General features: G+C 45.2%; 1 long non-coding RNA gene across 2 annotated transcripts in view; it reads right to left on the bottom strand.

Annotated features, from left to right (window-relative positions):
* Nucleotides 1–18418, bottom strand: part of LOC134474232 (uncharacterized) — a 192740-nt gene that overhangs the window by 124913 nt on the left and 49409 nt on the right. For both annotated transcript variants that reach the window (XR_010044952.1, XR_010044953.1), the window contains exon 2: nt 9933–9996. This is a non-coding gene — a long non-coding RNA (uncharacterized LOC134474232). The remainder of the gene's footprint in view (nt 1–9932; nt 9997–18418) is intronic.

Raw genomic sequence — 18418 nt, 5'->3', positions numbered from 1 at the left:
AGGTTCTAGTAGCGTGCCTGCATGGAGGTCATGTGGCACCTCACAGCAACTCATCCCAGATCAAAGATCCCTTCTGCCATCCCACCCCGGCCCTGGTTCTGTATCTTAGATCATGATGCTTTCATTGGTTCTGCTGGAAGCTGATCTGTGGGCACCCAGCTCCACAGCACCTGCTCCTCTCCTGCCTTCCCTCTCTTCCCGTGGCCACCTGCTTGACCCAGAGCCAGTGTTTTCCATCTAATTTGGGCTTTGCAGGCCACAGAGTCTGCCATGTTCTGCTGTAAGTCCTTCTTCATTTCTGTTTTGCAACCTTTTCAAAACATAAAAGTGAGGCAACCAGGTGGGACACGAGCAATGGCTGAGGACACGCGTCGGGTGCACAGGCCCAGGCTGCTCCACAACCTGCAAAGTAAAGGAGTAGATTGGAAATGCCACGGCTGGCTTGTGGGCTGCACGTAGTGACCACACCACCTGCAGCCCGGGGGCCGCCTGCTCCCAGGGCTTCTCCTGGGCTGTCCTTGCACAGTGACCCCAGGTGACACTGTCTGTGCCAGGCATGTTAAGGTCAGGCCTTCGGGAGCTTGGAGTTGTCACTGTTGTTTTGTTTGTGGTAGTAGGAAGCTCAAGCAAACACTCTACCACCAAGCTACACCCTGGGCGTCCTTATTTTTTAAGACATAATCTGCTAAATTGGTCAGGCTGGCACTGAACTTGCAATCCTCCTGCCTCACCCTCCCACCCCCCAAAAGATGCTGGGATTCCAGGCATGCACTGTTTCATTCTGTTTAAGACTTCAGTTTTTGTTTCCCATGTTCTCAGCACTGAAGATTGAACCTTGGACTTCACACTGAGTTACATCCCTAGCCCTTGTTTATTTTGCATGTCTTGTTTTGAGATAGAGTTTGATGAGCACTAAATTGCCCATGCTGGGCTCAGATCTGTGATTCTCCTGCCTCCGCCTCCTAGAGTGCTGAGATTGCAAGACATGTGCCACCACACCCACAGACTTCAGTGCTCCAGTTTTCACTTAAATCACAGTGAAAGCAGCACATGTGACCTTTCTCCTCAAACAGTTCCAGTAGCTTCCAGAACAATGCAGACAATACTTCAACACAGACAGATGTCCTCAGTTTATTGTGAAAACAGTAAACTGAACACACACTTACTATGCCTCACCTGATGCCTTCGCTTAATAATTCCGCACTCTGGTGGGCGGTTTCTCCGTGCGGCTGCATGGGTAGGGCTAGGAGCCAGCTCACTGTCGTTGCCTAGGACCATGCCCGGTTCGCTGGGAAGACATCAGAACTCCACATGTTTCTACTGTATACACACTGCTTTCACACCATCATTCGTCAAAAACAAGGGGCTGGGGATTTAGCTCAGTGGCATAAGCACCTCCCTTGCAAGTGCACAGTCATGAGTTTGATCCCCAGTACAAAAAAAAAAAAAAAAATCACAAGCTGAACCAGTGTGAGTTGGAAGCCATCTGCCCACCCGCGTCCCGGGTCTACCCTGCTACCCTGGCCTCGCTTGGCGGGCACCTGCTGCCTTCTTGCAGGAGCAGCCTTGGTTCCCTCTCCCTTTCTCAGACTCCTGGCTGCTTCACCTTTCTTGGCCACGTGCTCGACAGTGATCCTTGAGGCCCCAAAGGAACCATCACCTCCCACGTGGAATGTTCCAGGCTCTCCCGCACTGTCAAGTCTGGCTCATGCGAGGCACTGTGCTCAGGTCGCCTCCTCTGCCCCACTCTGGGGACTGTACTCCTCCGGATGTTGCATGCCACACTGGTTGCTGACCACTCGACTGCCACCTGCTCCTACGGGGGCATCTCACGACATCCATGTGCCGGTACACCCCTAGGTGAGTCACCCGCTCAAGGACAGGAATTTGCTTTGCTTTTACTTTTTCCGGGACTGGGGTTTGAGCACAGGGCCTCTGCATTGAGTTCTGACTATACTTTTTGTTTTTAATTTTTAACCTTGAAGGCATCTTCAAGTACTCGAAGCCTGAACAGTGGTCCATGTTGAATTATGCTTGCTAAATGAATAAGGGACCCAATAATGGGTGCTCCAAACGGTATAGTTTAAGAACTTTCCATTCCCCTGGAGTGGTCTGGCTCCCATAGCAGTGAAGGAGGCGGCCTGTGCACCTCTGGAGGAAAAGGGCCACAGGGCCCCCTGGGATCACTGCTTCTCCAGCAGGCAGTCTGCATGCTTGTTAACAATGCGGTCTTGAGGGGCTAGGGATTTAGCTCAGCAGCATATGCACCTGCCTTGCAAGTGTGTGGTTGTGAATTCAATCCCCAGTACTGATAAAAAACAAAAAGACAATAAATAAATAAATAAAACAATGAGCTCTTGGGACTGGGCATATAGCTCAGTGGCATAAGTGCCTGCCTTGCAAGCACATGGTTGTGAGTTCGATCCCTGGTACCAAAAAACAAAACAAAAAACAATGCAGCCTTGGGCACACAACTCAAGCCCCCCCCCGTGCCTCAGTTTCCCCCGTGTGAGAAGAACAACAGTACCAATGCTGTAGGGCCCTTTGCTGCTGAAATGACATTCGCCTGTGACACATTTGAAGCAGCATCTGTATACCAAACTCTCAGGATCAAGCAGCATTATTATGGTGAATACCAGTCTCCTCTTGGGGCCTGAGGCTGTCAGGATTGAGTCCTTCCACAGCTCCTGGACCCAACTCCACCGAGTTACAGTACTGTGTATTTTTATTCTTTCAGGTCTCAAGAAATACTAGGCCAGGACTAGGGCTGGTGGTGCGTGCCTCTAATCCCAGGTCTTGGGAAGCTGAGGCAAAAAGATTCCCACGAGTTTGAGGTGAAACCTGAACTATACAGGGAGATCCTGCCTCAAAAAGCCAAACTAATGCCCGGGTGTGGTGGCACACGTTTGTAATCCTAGCACTCAGGAGGCTAAAGCAGTAGGATCATGTGAGTTCAAGGCCAGCCTGGGCTACAAAGCGAGACTGCCTTAAAAACAAACAAACAAAAAACCTCAGACAAACAACAACAAAAGAGATACTGAACCCCTAGAGGTGAAGTGGAGATATTAGGTAAGCCAAGCATTCCTTGCCACGTCTAAGAAAGATGTACAGAGGGTATGTTAGCCCACACCTGTAATTCCACCTATGGGGGAGGCTGAGGCAGGAGGATCACAAGTTGGAGGGCCTTGATTCAGTACATTACTAGGACAATCACTATGGCAAGGGACAGAAAGTTGGGAAGTAGGTGGTGATGCCCCTGGTTAAACCCTGCACTTGGCACCCTCCTCCTGGACAGGGTTCATTTCCTGTCAGCCCTGTTACCTTCGCAGGCTGCATGGACACTGGTGTGATCCTCAGGAGCACGAGGCCTCAGGGCCTGTGGTGTGGGCACTGAGTTCTATGTGACATTTCCAGCCATGGAGGGCTGTCCTCCTGCGGGCTGTGTATGGGGTCTCAAGCAGACCTTCCCCTGATCCATGGGTCAAGACTGGCTCCTTTACTCACCTGAAAAGAAAGGACTACTGCTGGCTCTTTGTGCCTAACACTAATCAGTATTTACCCTCCACCGGCAATGGGCCTAGGCAGATTCTGAGGCAAGGCAGGGCTTCTGTGACCAAAGCACGGAGGAAGCGTGGCTGCCAGGAGGCAACCAGAAAAAGATGCTTGGTTTGGTCCATAGAGGGCTTGGTTTGCTGTGGTACTAAAAAGATTAAACCTGGACCTTGGCACTGAACTACATCCCCAGCCCATTTTAATTAATTCATTTATTTTTAAAATTTTTAAGCCAAGATCTTGCTAAATTGTCCAGGCTGGGCTGGAACTTGAGAGCCTCCTACCTGCCTCCTAGAGTGCTGGGATTACAGCAGGATTTTGCTTTGTTCCGTTTTGCTTTGCTTTGCTTTATTAAGACAGATCTCTCTAGGTAGCCCAGCCTGGCCTGACATTTGCCATTCTCGAGTGAACCTCTGGAGTGGCCGGAATTCCAGGCATGCACCATCACTCAAGGCAAATTTTTGATATTTTATGTTTAGCATCACTTGTCACTGTGATTTATTTTGGAAAAAAAACTAGCACAGTATTAGGCTCACAAAAATCTTAAATGAGGAAAAAGAATAAGAGAAACAATAAATAAATACACACAAAACAAAGAGGGACAGAAAAAGAGCTAGTGAGGTATGTCCATGAGAACAGAATCAAACTCCTTGCTGGTTCCTGCACTGAGAAGCGGCCCTGGCCCTGGCAAAACAAGTCGCAGCTCCTGTGGAAGTCTGCTCGGAGGTGCACATCCCTGTCCCTGCGCTGCGGAAACTCAGTAAGAGCTTTCGGTGAGCCTCCGCCATCTCTCGTGCCTGTCACTGCTGCTGAGTTGACAACCAGCACTGACAGCCTGAGAGGCCAGGCGCTCCTGCCTTGGGAACGCAACTTCTGGTCCGCGGTGCCATTGTGAAACCCGAAGGCCAGCAACAAGAGGTGTGGGAAATTCATAACCATTCACTGGGGAATACAGAACAGTTTCCCATTTACACAGGCCTGGGGCAGGAGCGGAATCTTGCACATTGAAATTGTAGAGCATCTACTGCCGATAATGTTTAAAAGTGTTTCTGTTATAAATAAGGCAAACCAATACTTATAATTTGGAACTGAAAGAGTTTTTGCTGAATTTTTGACATTTTAGAGATGAGAAAACCAATGTTCAGGAAGAAGAGGTGGTTAAATAGGCTCCTAGAATTTGGGAGTTACAGACTTGGGAGAGACTGAAGATGGCCGCAAATATCTTACCAGTCCTCCCGTTGATAGGTGAAGTCTAATTCTCCTACTTTTTTTGTTCAGTGGGTTGGTTGGTTGGTAGGTAGGTAGGTAGGTTGGTTGGTTTTTTGAGACAAGGTCTCTGTGTAGTCCAGGCTGGCCTTGAACTCATGGCAATACTGTGTCAGCCCTCCAAGGGCTGAGATTACAAATACACGACTGGCTTTAATTCTCCCACATTTGAACATGGCCTAACCTTAATGACTTACTTGACCACTTGGCTGTAATGTTCGGAGGCTCATAAATTGAGATTATAGGAAGCCCTGTGTCCTCTCCCCAGGCCCCTTGGGGTACCTGCTCCAGGAGAAGTGCAGAAGTCTGAGGACCCTGAAGCTGCCATGTTGGCATGGAAGAGCCCAAGCCAGCCAGTGGAAAGGCCACAGAAAGAGATGAGTGCCTGACTGGCTGCCAATCGTCACCCAGCCCAGATACCAGAGACAGACGTGAAGACGTCAGACAACTCCAGCCCCGGCTACCCTCTACAAACCCCTGGTCCCCTCCAGCTAAGCCTGCCAATCCATGGAACTGTGAACGTGATCATACATTTTTGGATTTTGTTCTCATTTTTGCAGCAGTGGAGATTGAACTCCAGTCATGCTTTACCACTAAGCTACAGCCCCAGCTCTTCATTTTATTTTATTTTTTTTAATTTTGAGTCAGGGTGTATATTAAATTGTTCTGGCTGGTTTTGAACTTGTGGTCCTCCTGTCTCAATGTGCAAGTACCTGATATTATAGGTGTGTGCTACTGGGCCCACTAACACAATTGGTTTGAAGTCACTACATTTGGGGATAATTTATTATGTAACAACCACTAACCAGAATATCCTCTTACTTAACACAATTTAAAAAAATACATACAACAGGAAATGCAAGTTTGAGACCATTTTTACACTGTTGAAAATTAATCCCAGAGCTGTCATGCAGCACTTCCTGGGTTTATTCCCCAGTACAACAAGGCCCATTAGAAAACACTCCCTAAAAAATGCCCTAACAGTCCCTATCACACGACAAAGTTCACCTTTATTTTTAGTGTGACTGTGTAGCTTAGGAATTCAGGCATAGATCCCAGAACAAGACACGTCTGGGTCACTCTACAGTGTCTGTATGCTAATGTATAAATGACCATGAATGCAACTTGGAAGAAAGAGACCTTCTGCTTTTCTACCAAGTGGGCAAAGGCCTTTCCAAGGATTATCAAGACTAAAGCACATTCTTCATGATTACCATGATTGCATAGCTGAAATCATTTGAAGGTGTGATAATCGATGTTTGGATTTACTGTACAAAATTCTCTGGGAGGAAACTGGACTATTACCACAAAAGAATCACAACATTAATTCCATCACAGCAGCCTTTCATGGGAAGTCATCCATAAATATTTCAAAATTGTTAAGCCTGTATGTGGGAACCAATATTGCCCTGTGGATCCAACCACTGTATTAGTTCAGTTACACTTTTTATGAATCTTGAAAACATTATGCTAAACAAAATACCATAAGCCAAACACAAGAGAACAAATATTGTATGATCTCATTTTTATCTGGTTCCTAGAATGGTTAAATTCATAAAGAAGAAAGTTGGAATGGAGGTTTCAGGGGCTAGGGAAGCTACTTCTGAAAGAGTCCAGAGATTTGGTCAGTGGAGATGAAAGTTTCTGGAGGTGGTGGTCCAGTTGTGTGACAGGTCCCAGAGGTGTACTTATGCCACTGGAGTATGCTAATGGGGCAGGCTTTATGTTAGACATATTTTACCTTAATAAAAAAACTTTAAGAAAATAATGAAATTTTTTTTTAAAAAAAGAGTTTGGGTGTTTTATCAATCAGTTTCCTAGCAGGAAACAGATGGCACTCCCAAACTGGTGTAGCTCCAGTAGACTCTAAGTAACATACCGTTTACAAAGGTTTGGTCGGAGCCTAAGGAAACCAGGACGGAGCAGGGTTCAGTGCAGAAGAGCTGGGGGAGGCAGCAGGGCCAGCAACCTGAACCGGAACCCTGGGAAGGGAGCCGAGGACAAATCTCCTCCTCTTCCCTCCTACGCTGGCCTCACCGACCAAGCCAAAGTCATAGGGCCACCATGGCAGCCCACAGGGACGTGTGGCTGGAGCACACAGGGCAGACCCCAGTGGAAGGCCAATGCCACCATGCCCCATCTGAGCAGCACGCGCACAGCGATGATGTCTCAGCCTCCCTGACAGTACAGTTAAGTCCACCCTTGCCTCAGACCCTCACAGAGCAACAAAGAGCCCAAAACAAGGAAAACACATAGGAAAGTACAGGAAATAGGCATAGGCCACAGGCTCTTTGCACAAGACCTGAGACTTGCTCTGTGATCCGCTGATATAAGAAGCCCATGAGGCTTACTGTGAACTCCTGCCACAAGCACCACCTCCCCAGACCCAGACTCGGACCCTGCGCCCAAACTCCTTGAGGGCGGAACCCGGAGGACAAGAGACTGAGAACAGCAGTGGCCAGTGCTTTGCAACCCTGTCTAAAGCCAGACCTGCACATTCTGTGTTCTGGCCTTCTGCACTGATTTTTTTTTTCCCACCTGGCCCAAAGATGAGACCACAGAACCAGAAGAATGAAAATATCAGAACACACAGAAATGCACCCAGTGTGGTTCTGGTACTGCTGAGCTCTGGTTCTTGTCTTGTCCTTGGGTTTCCAGTAAGAGTGGTTTCAGTAGGGTGAAAGGCATTGTGAGAAATCCTCTTCACAGTTTAGTGATGACAGGGTTAATGCAGCCATGCCCCCTGCGAGATCTGGTGTCTGGGCTCATATCTGTGCTCATACTGGCCTGGCACTCACCGTCTCCTGCCTCTCCCAACTCAGCTGCCCTTCCTCCTGGACTTAAAAATCTCATTGCATTAACATCAATCCTCCAGGTTAGACTATGAAAGCCGGGTCATGGTCTCTAGAAGCTCACTGCTGCTAGGCACATATGTCACCTGGCAGGGGAAGAAGAGTCCTGATTAGGAGGTAGGGAAGGACAGCCATCTTCTGTAGTCCTCTTTCATTAGCACATTAGCATGAATGAGCTTATCAGATTAGCTAATTGTCACCTGGACACTTTGGACAGTGCAGAAATACTGGAGAGGCACATTTCCACCAAGAGCAGAGGGAAGAGCACACAGCAATGACAAGCCCAGAAAGGCCTGCAGCATCCTGGAAGGTCAGGGTTCAATTAAAAAGACAAACAGAGAATGCCCGTGACAGAGGATGTGCCACAGGCAGACAGTTCTGAGTAGGAAGGTGCTGAGAAGGAACTTCCTGTTTCCAGCTTTGCACTGGAGCACCTGATCCCGCCGGAGGGGTGCAGCCAGCATGGGCAGACACATTAACTCTGGCTTCCTGACACAGTTCTGTCAAGTGGGGCGGCATAAAACGGTAACCTGCAGCCCTCTCTTGCAAGTACCTAGAAAAGCTAAAAAACCTCGCACAAACAGGTTTAACGCACGCACGGAAGGGAGGGAAGGTGGGAGGTAGGAAGTGGGGAGGGGAGCGAAAGGGAAGGTGGGTGTGAGTGACATCCGAACTACACAAGCTCGAGTTTCAACACCCAAACACAAGCAGACGACTCTGGGCTACTGTCAAGCAAGGACTTGAAGCAAATATGCTGAAATAAAGCTAAGCTTTTGCCCTCCACGGAGAGAGAAAGGGACTGGGAGAAAAGGCCTACCCAGTAACACCGACAAGTGGTGTGGAGCAGGGGGAGGCAGCAGGCCAGCTGCTAATTCTGTAAATCTTCCTCAGCTCTAGGTGGGAAAATAATCTCCTATGGATTTCATACCGCATAGTCGGGGGAACTCATAAATGTAGAATGCAATACAAACTGTCATTTCAAGGGCTGGAGGTGTGGCTCCGTGATGGAGCATGTGCTGGTTCAGTGCCTGGCACTGTCTAAAAAAAAGTCCTGGGCCAATGGTAGCTCCACATTGCAGTGACCCTCAACAACCCAGGGGGCCACCCTAGTGCTACGAAAGCATTAGCTGTGGGAGGACATGCCTTAGGCAGGCCCTCTAGTTCATCACAGCTAGAGTGATCTACTCAGACAGGAAGTCAGATAGTGAGTGTACTCGGACAGAAAGACAGACAGAATGAGTCTATTCCCACAGAATTCAGGTAGAGTCTACCCTCAGAGGAGGGCAGTTAGGGTGAGTCTAGTTCTATAGAAAGGCAGGTAGAATGAGGCTGTCCCCACAGGAAGAGTGAGTCTACCCCACAGCAGGTCAGGTAGGAAGTCAGAGTAGACTCCTACAGGAAATCAAGTACGACTGACTACTCCCACAGAAAGTCAGGTAGTGAGTCTATTTCCACAGGAAATCAAGTAGAGTGAGTGTACCCCACAGCAGGTCCGACAGATGAGTACCCACACAGGAGGTCAGGTAGAGTAAAAGTCATGGTCACAGTCAAGCGTGCTGTAAATCATCCCAGATAAACAAATCCAGGAAAACATGATTTTTTAAAAATTCAGAGTTTTTGACTCCTAGAAGTAACAGTGACGTAAGTATATTTTAAATCACATAAATTTTTATAGTCATAAAACAGCACAATTTTTAAAAATAAATAAAAGTATGGGGTCTGTGGACTTGCCTAAATGCACTAAGCTCTGGGTTCAATCCTTAGCACAAAAAAAAAGCCTAACAAGAACTGAGAAAAAAGGGAGCATATACCAAGAATGAAATTTTATGTATTAACAAAATTAATGAATTTAGATCCAGATAAAGAGGCAGTTAGCTAGAAGGTGAAACTCAGGGAACTCTCCAAACAAAGCATGGATAAGTGAATGTGGGGCATTCTCACTATCTTTTCAAACTTTCAACTTTTCTTTCTCCTGGTGTACTCTTATGCATGGTACTAGGAAGCCCAAAGTGGAAAGACTGGGTGTTTGAGGTAAGCCTGAGCAGTTTAAAGTCTCAACTCAAACTAGGGGTGATGACACACACCCTTTATCCTAGCACTCAGTAGGCTGGGGTAGGAGGATTGCCACAAATGTGGAGTACCCATGAGTTCGAGGCCAGCCTGTTCTACAGAGTGAGACCCTCTGAGTTAGGTACTTTTCTCGTTGCTGAGACAAGATACCTGATGCCCAAAGTTAAGGGAGGAAAGGTTTACTTGGCTCACCGTTTGTAGAGGTTTCAGTACATAGTCATCTGACTCCAAGCCAGGGTGGTATGGCCGACAGGCACTGCAGAAGAGAAAGGATTCATGGCACCAAAAGTCAACAAGGCAAGCAAAAGGGCAAAGCAAGCCTTTTTGTATCCAGGCTACTAAGATTAGGGTGGTACCAATCCAATCGCTGGACTGATTTAGTAATCACCTACCCTTAGTCCTAGTACCCTTACTATGAGCATTGCACTACAAATCAATCACACACTCTAGATCCAGCCACCTCTGCAAAAGCTCTACCTACAACTGCATATGATTTTGGGGGAACATCTAAACACAGGCCATAACACCCTGTCTCAGAAAAAAATTCCCAACTCAAAAACTAAAAATAAGGAAGATAAAGAAATTAATTTAAAATTTACATACACACATATTTTTTTTTCAGTGTTCACAGTTGAACTCAGGGTCTTACATATACTAGGCAAGTGCTCTCCTACTGAGCTACATATCCATTCCTCAACATCTCTTTGTCTTATTTTTGTTTTTGGATGTTTTGAGACAGGGAAGTATGTAGTTCAAAAAGAAAGAACTAAAAAAACAAAACAAAACAAACCGTTGAGCTCACTCTGTAGCCTGGGATACATGACAACCCTCCCGCCTCTGATTCCCAAGTGGTAGACTGACAGGTATGTGCCACCACACCAGCAACATTTCTTAATGTCTGATATTTTCTGTCTTTTTTATCAGTAGGAGTTCTGAAGGACAGACAGTATGAAGGAGGTGTTCCATTTGAATAGTGACTGAAACTCTTCCAAAGTATGAAAAGACATGTATCCTCAAATTTGAGGATAGCAGTAAGCTAGGTATGGGGACACATGCCTGGAATCCCAGCCCAACGTCAAGCTCAGTCTTGGCAATTTAGCAAGACATTGCCTCAAAAGGGCTGGGGAAGTAGCTCAATGCGAAGCCCCCTGGGATGCCCCGTACGCAAGAAGGAGAAGGGGGAAGGAGGATGAGGGAAAAAGAAAGAACATATTATCGTTATGGCCCTCTAACTGTGTGTAGTAACACCGGACCTTCTCCCACCCGACTTAGCACCCGCTGACCAGCTCTTTAGCTCCTCCTCCATTTCCCCAGTCCATTCTCTCCCTAATCTCTGCTAACCCCCACCCTCTTCTCATGCTCTTCACAATGGTAAAGGTAACTGTGGCCATCAGTCTTTAAGTTGGCCCCCAGAAAGCCTCACTTCCTTGGATTCATGCTTTGGTGCAGTTTTGGTACATGCGTTGGTGCCTTTTGTGACTAATATAGTATAAGGCATGATATGTGGATCCCAAGACTAGATCTTTTTTGTGTTTTGCTTATTGAATACAAGGTCTTACTTCACAGCCTAGGCTGATCTTGGACTTGAGATCCAACAGCCCCATCCTCTAGTATGCTTGTATTATAGGCATACATTAGTATACCTAGCTTCCTAGATATGAGAACACATTTCAGCTCTGCCTTTCTCTTTGGATCACTCTTTTGGAGAAAAGCCCATGCCATGATGTGAGGATACTCAAAGCAGCTCCTTAGATAAATGCTTTGGACATGGAAAGGAGGCCTCCACCGAAGTCAACATGAACATGCTAGCATGTGACAAGCCACGCCATCAAGCTAACCCCCTCCAAAGACAGTTGTGACAGTTTAATGTGGACTGGACACTTATGAGAGACCCAAGCTGGAGCCAGTCCAGCTACTTCTAGAGGCTTTAGCTACCAAAGCTGGGTGAGATAATGTTGGATGTTGTCCTTACCTGACTAGTTTTATAGTAGTTTATTACATAGCAACAGATAACTACTAAATAATAAGTAACTGTGAAGAGAATAAAATCAGGTTATATAATTTCCAAGCCATTAAACAAAAACAAGTAAACATTTAAAAAAATCATTCAATCATAATAGAAGACTGAAAAGCAGAGGAGGAATGTAAAAATCATCATGAAAATAATATATCAGGATAATGTATACAAGCCAAACTTGAAAGAGTATTCCCAAATTAGATATGAATTCAGCTATGTAAGTATGAGCACAAAATCCAGTGAATTTTTAAATTTTTAAGATTATTACAGTAAAAGACCCTTTGCCACTGGTTTCCCCCAAAGTATTTGAGTATTTTGAGTTACTTTTCCTTGCTTCCAGCACCAGCATTCTAGGAAATCTGTCTTTTGCTATAGTATGTTTTAAAAAAATGTAAACATTTTCTATATATTTTTCTTCCTCCTATATGTTATTCTTATTGGTTATTGTTCAAACGCAAACATAAAAGCAAAAGATAAGGAAAGATGTCAAGGAAATAATAATGCAGAGAACACTGGCACACCTATATTCATATAAAATACAATAAACCTTTAAAAAAAAACACTACCAGGCCTAAAGGAGTCACTAATTGGTGAGAAGAAGAAAAAGTACTAGGAAGATGTAGCAATCATAAATTAGTTCCAATAATGTAGCCTTCAAATAAAGCAAAAACTAATGGAATAGCAAGAATCTGTAATAAATTTACAATCATAGAGAGAAATTACACTAGCTTTTCCTTAACTAATAAGCCTTGATTAATAAAGCTTCATTAACAAGCAAACTAAACCATTAGAAAGATCATTTATCATCTGAACGGTACAATAAATGAACCTGATTTAATGAACATATAGAGAATTGTGTATTATTTATTTACTTAGAGTATTTTTGAGACAGACTTTTATAAAAGATGTTTCCATTTCAAGTCTGCAGAGTGCATTTATGCAAATGGACCAAAACAAGTAACAGAAAATCAGTATTTCACAGACTGCTTTCTCAGCCTGTAATGTAATAACATTGGAAAAACACAATTTATAAATTCTCTGAATTTTTAAACTTAAAGGCACACTTCAGTCACTGGTGAGTTAAAGAAGAAATCATACTAAAATTGGAATATGTTTGGAAGTGAACTGTAAGTTTTTTAGAATGCACAATGCTAGTTTAATAAAGATAAGGGCAGAATCTAAGAAATTTGGAATAAAAAAAAAACAAGTCAGGAAGACTAAAAGTCTGAAGTCTGAAATAAAAACTGATGGTTCTGTCTATGGGAAGCACTGCCAGGCTCAGCATGGCACCTGCCCAACAGGTGCTGGACAGTGCCTCCCTTCCACACTGACTTCCACATTCTTCCAAACCTGAAAATTGAACTCCCCACTTTCCCAGGCATGCCAGTGTTCCCCCAAGCAGCTGTCCGAACGTCACTCTGCCCGCCCCTTCAAACTCCACCCTCTGTCAAACTGAGTGAAAATGTGTGTCTTCTTTGTCTGCCCCAGGGGATCTTGCACCCTACTGCAGCCCTCCTATGCCCACAATAAAGGCTCCCCCCCTTCTTTTCTCTTGCTTTTCTACTGCGCTGAGGAAAAACCTATCAAAAGCTGTTGTATTTAATGTTCCAATCATTTCTAAGAAAAACTAGAAGTCATAATAACCTAATAGAGAGAGTAACATGAATACAGATAAATTATAGATTCTGTGACTCTAGAGACTATACCCTGCATAGCTTCACACCAACAAATGGGGACACATAGATAAAATGGAAATTTGCCTTTGAAATGGCTGGGCATGGTGGTGCATGCCTGTAATCCCAGCACTTTGGAGGCTGAGGTAGGAGGATCACTGTGAGTTTGAGGCCAGCTTGGACTACATAGTGAATTCAAGGCCAGCAAATCTAAGAGACCTTGTCTAAAAATAAAAACTTTATTAAGGCTGATTCAAGAAGAAAAAAAATTAAAGACCCTAGCATTTCTTTAAAATCAGATCAATTATTTTTAAAAAATCTATTCTCAAAACAAAAATATCAAGCCCAAACTCTTACAAAATCCTATGGAGTCTTCAAATATAGCCTCTCACTGGCTGGGATGTGGCTAGTGCTGAATGCTTGCCTAGATCAAAGGAGGCTCTGGGTTCCAACTCTAGGGGTGCCAGACAAAACCAAAAATCACCTGCACACACACACCCACGTGTGCACACATATACATACAGAGCTGTCTTAAACAAAGTGTTCCAAGAGAGAGAGAAGTGCCCCAGCTTTTGTTGTTGCCAGTGCTAGTGTTCGAACCAGTGCCAGTGTTTGAACACATGCTAAGCAATCTTGTTCTTCGTTACTGGGGACTGGACTCAGGCACCACTGAGCCCCAGCCCCAGCCCCAGCCCCAGCCCCCTTTATTTCACTTTGTTTTGAGACAGGGTCTCCCGAAAGCGCTCGCTAGCCTCCAGGTGCCAGTCCTCTGCTTCCGTCTGCCCCATAAACAGGATTACAAATGTGTCCCACCAAGCCCAGCTCAAATTTAACTTTTGAGGCTAATATCCCTTTTACTCTCTACCCTCACCCTCACCAAACACTGGTGATTGAAGGCAGGGCACAGCATATGCCAGTCAACCACACAGCTACCCCCATGCCTTCTTGAATGCTTTTCAGATTTTGATAGACACTCCCTAAATTGTCCAAGCTGGTCTTGAACGTGTGATCCTGGGTGTCTCAGCCCCTTCAGCACAGGCAAGTGGCAGCACGCCGGGCTCTTTCTTCACTTTAGATAGCAAAAAGAGTCAGGGTGGCATCCACCTGGAATCCCAGCACTCTGTGGGGCTGAGGCAGGTGAGACACAAGCTGAAAGCCAGTCAGCAAGATATGAGACCCCGACTCAAGATAGAAGATACAAAGGGTGGGGAGATGGCTCCATGGGAAGGCCCTGAGTTTGATCTTCTGCACAAAAAAAACAAAACAAAACAACAACAACAACAACAAAAAAAAAAACCCAGCAACAACAAAAAGATAATATAACAAGAAAAGTATAAAGGAGAAAATCATATGATTATCTCAATAGATGTATAAAATATTTGACAAAATTTAGTCCTCTATCATTTGAAAGAAAAACGAAATAAAACCAAAAATTCTTAACGAATTAGGAAGATTAGCTAAACTTGACCTCAAGAACCTGTGAGAAGCCTCACATTGGAGGTAAAACGCTATACACACTTCCTTTAAAATCAGGAATAAAGCAAGGATTAGAACCACCATTGTTCCTGTTCCACCACGGACTGATGTGCTGACCAGTTCACCAGGTAACAGGAGAGGAAAATAAAATGCCTACGGACTGGAAATGGGCTGGGGAGACAGCTCAGCAGCACAGAGCCTGTCTGACAAGTGTGAGATGGAGAGCTCAGTTCCTGGTATAAAGAAAAAAAATTGAAAAGAAAGAAAGAAAACCATTAGGTTAAAGAAAAAAGTTCAACAAAGTTCTTAAGTTTGCTAAGATCTGGTATCTAAATTAATCGTAATTCCAGTGAACAGCAGCTAACAATTCGAAAATGTCATCCCAAGTTTTCCATTGGCAATGGAAATACACCCGGTGGAGGAGGAATGGGCAACATCAACTCCCCAGATAGGAAATTTTATCAAGGAGCATGAAGGAACTAACACAGAGCAGGATGCCAACTAATGGATGAAGGGCCAGCAGAGCGAAGATCGCATCTCTCCAAATTAGCCACAGAATCACATGCAGTGCCAGCCATATGACTTCCCAGACTTTGAGAATGACCACCACGTGACAGAACGCTGTGGGAGGCAGAAAGGAGGGGTAGACATGAGGCGGGGAGGCACCGGAGCAGCGACAGACACACGGGCACTGGGAGGAACTCACTCACTGGGGTTTGATGTGGAACAGAGAAGGTATCGCAAACCTCAGCACAATAATGTGTCAGTCAACAAATTATCCTAGGCCAACTGGGAACTCATAGACAAGGGTAAAATGAATCTTCAATCCTATACAAGGAACAGACTTAACTCCAGAAGGGCTAAGATGTAAAAAGTACAAAATTTAAAACTTTTATTGCCAGGTGTGGTGGCGCGTGCGGTAATCCCAGCCCTCAGGGGCTGAGGCAGAAGGATCACCAAATACAAAGCCTTGCCTGGGAAAATCAGTGACTTAGCAAGTCTCATAATAAAGAAAAAAATGAAAATGGTTGGGGATATAGCTAAGTGCAAAGGTCCTGGGCTGAATCCCCAGCACAATCAATGGAAATAAAACAGAAAACAGGTTTCTGTGTTTTACACATGCAAGTTTTTTAATGGGTCTTTCCTTTAAAAAAAGGTTGAATATGTGTGCTTGGAGGCACTTTTTGTCACACTATCTGCGTTACAGAAAAATGTGCAAGCCTTCTGGCTGTCCCCAGGGTAAGATTCAGGGGATATCTCATGGCACTTGGGGTGAGTGAAGTCTCAGACAATAACATGAATAAATCCCGAACTCGCAAGCAAGTAAATGCGGTCAATTCCAAATGATACGTGTGCTGCTCCTTTTCCCTTTTTTTGTGCTGGATATGAATCCCACATTGAGCTATGAGATACACCCCAGAATACTCCCCCATCTTTGGGACAGGATCTCACTGAATTGCTAAATTGTCCAGATTGGGCTTCGAATCTGGCAGCGCTCCTGCCTCTGCCTCCCAAGAGTTCTTAACAAATTAGGAAGTTCTTAACAAATTAGGATTGCTCCCGTGCCACCATGCCTGGCTATTACTCACTTTTAAAAAAAGATGCATGAAATGATAGTTTATGCACTTGTACAAATACTGCAAAAGTACAAAAGCTTTCCGAGACTGACCTACAACAAACTCAAGGCAGTAGTCACCCCTGGGAGGAAAGGAAAGAGGAGAGACGGGATGGGTTTTTCTTTTCTCTTTTCTTCTATTGGGTTTTTATTTTATTTTATTTTATTTTTTTGTCTTTTTCCTTTTTATCGGTACCAGGGATCGAACCCACGATTCCCTGCTTGCAAGGCAGGTGCTTATGCCGCTGAGCTAAATCCCCAGCCCTTCTATTGGTGTTTTTGAGACAGGGTTTGCTCTGTAGTATAGCCAGGCCTTGGACTTACTATGTAGCCCAGGCTGGCCTCAAACTGGCTGTGATCTTCCTGCGTCAGCCTCCAAAGGACTAGAATTACAGGCATGCATCACCACACCCTGCCTGATGATGGGTTTTTAGCAGGATCTTGTATATTTATTCCTTTAAAAAAATCACCATATGGAAATCATACTAATTTGAGAAAGTAAAATAAAATGATCTATAAATGAATCTTTTAAAATCATAAAAAATAATCAAGTAATAATATGTGTTTAATGTTGGTCATGATTAGAAGTTTGATAGAAAATTTCCTCAATCTTGGTGGTGTTTCAAAAGTGTCGTTATAGACCTTGTCAAGAGAAGGTCAGAGATGCGAGGCCCTGGTTCCTTTCTGTCTTCTCTCTATTCTTTGTTTTGGTTTCTGCACCCCTGGGATGGAACCCAGGGCTTTTGCACTGAGCTACACCCCAGGCCTTGTCTTTATTCTTTATTTTGAGACAGGTCTCATTGAGAGGATAAAACTCGTGATCCTCCTGCCTCAGCTTTCCGGGGCACTGGGATTTCAGGCACTTGCTGCCACACCCAGTGTTATCTCTATTCTGAAACTCGCCACAATGGCTGTGTGTCAGCTGCCTTCTTTTGTTTGCAGTGCTAGATTGGGACCCGGGTCTCCTGCATGGCAAGCAAATGCTCTGCCCCTGGGTTACATCTCCAGTCTCACATGTCACCTTATAATAAGAAAAGAAGGTAAAAGCCCAGGCATGACCTGGGACAACTTCTGACCCAGCCCCACCCTGCACGTGGACATTGTGAATCAGTTATTTAAAACCAGCTTCTAAAGTCTGATTTGTTGATTGCTAGTAGTGCATTTGCTCTAGAATTAGGTTACATGTGAGTGACTGAACAGCCTCAGTCACCAGAGCTGTCAAGGTAGCACCTGCAGCCTCTGCCTGCAGCAGTCCTGGCCTGCAATCTACGGATTGACCAGGTCCACGCTGCACGGCTGTGGGAAGGTCTTCTTGATCACACAGCAATGCCTGTGCTGTGGATGTGCAAATGTGCCCCTCACACATGTGCCCCACATACCCCGGCACCTATATGCGCTTGTACTTGTGTATGTACACAAAGACTCTCAGGCCAGTGAAAAGTCTTGCAGAGCCGAGGACTTGAGATGATTCTAGAAGTCAGTGAAGTAGATATTGCTTGACTTGTGATTCATCTGTTTCACTTTCAAATAGCTGAGGTCAACAGTTGCCCGTGTCCAGGGTGAAACCTCCATGGTCTCCTGTAAGTTCCTGCTAGTGAGCTGTCCACACAACAGAGGTGTGTGCTCCTTTGATGGCCATCACATTTTTACATTTCTTTCCGTTTTTTCATCTGGTTTCTTCCTGGGATGCTGGCCTGTTCTTTTCTCCCCAGGTCAAAAGGACCATGCCCACTGAACTAATTTGATAGGGTGACTAACACAGCTCTCCTGAGCACGTGAGTGTTCCGTGCCTTTTACCAACAAGGGTTATAGCCAGCATGACACTGTGGTGACAATTGTACCACTAAAGCCTAGCCTGACCTACTCACTTAGAGCTAGAAGGCTCTGGCGCCCACAG

This window comes from Cavia porcellus, unplaced genomic scaffold (genome assembly GCF_034190915.1).
Source record: "Cavia porcellus strain 051 isolate PalLab524CR breed Dunkin Hartley unplaced genomic scaffold, mCavPor4.1 scaffold_31, whole genome shotgun sequence".
Taxonomy (NCBI): Eukaryota; Metazoa; Chordata; class Mammalia; order Rodentia; family Caviidae; genus Cavia; species Cavia porcellus.
Note: the sequence above shows the minus strand (reverse complement) of the source record. Positions and strands in the feature narration are given on the sequence as shown.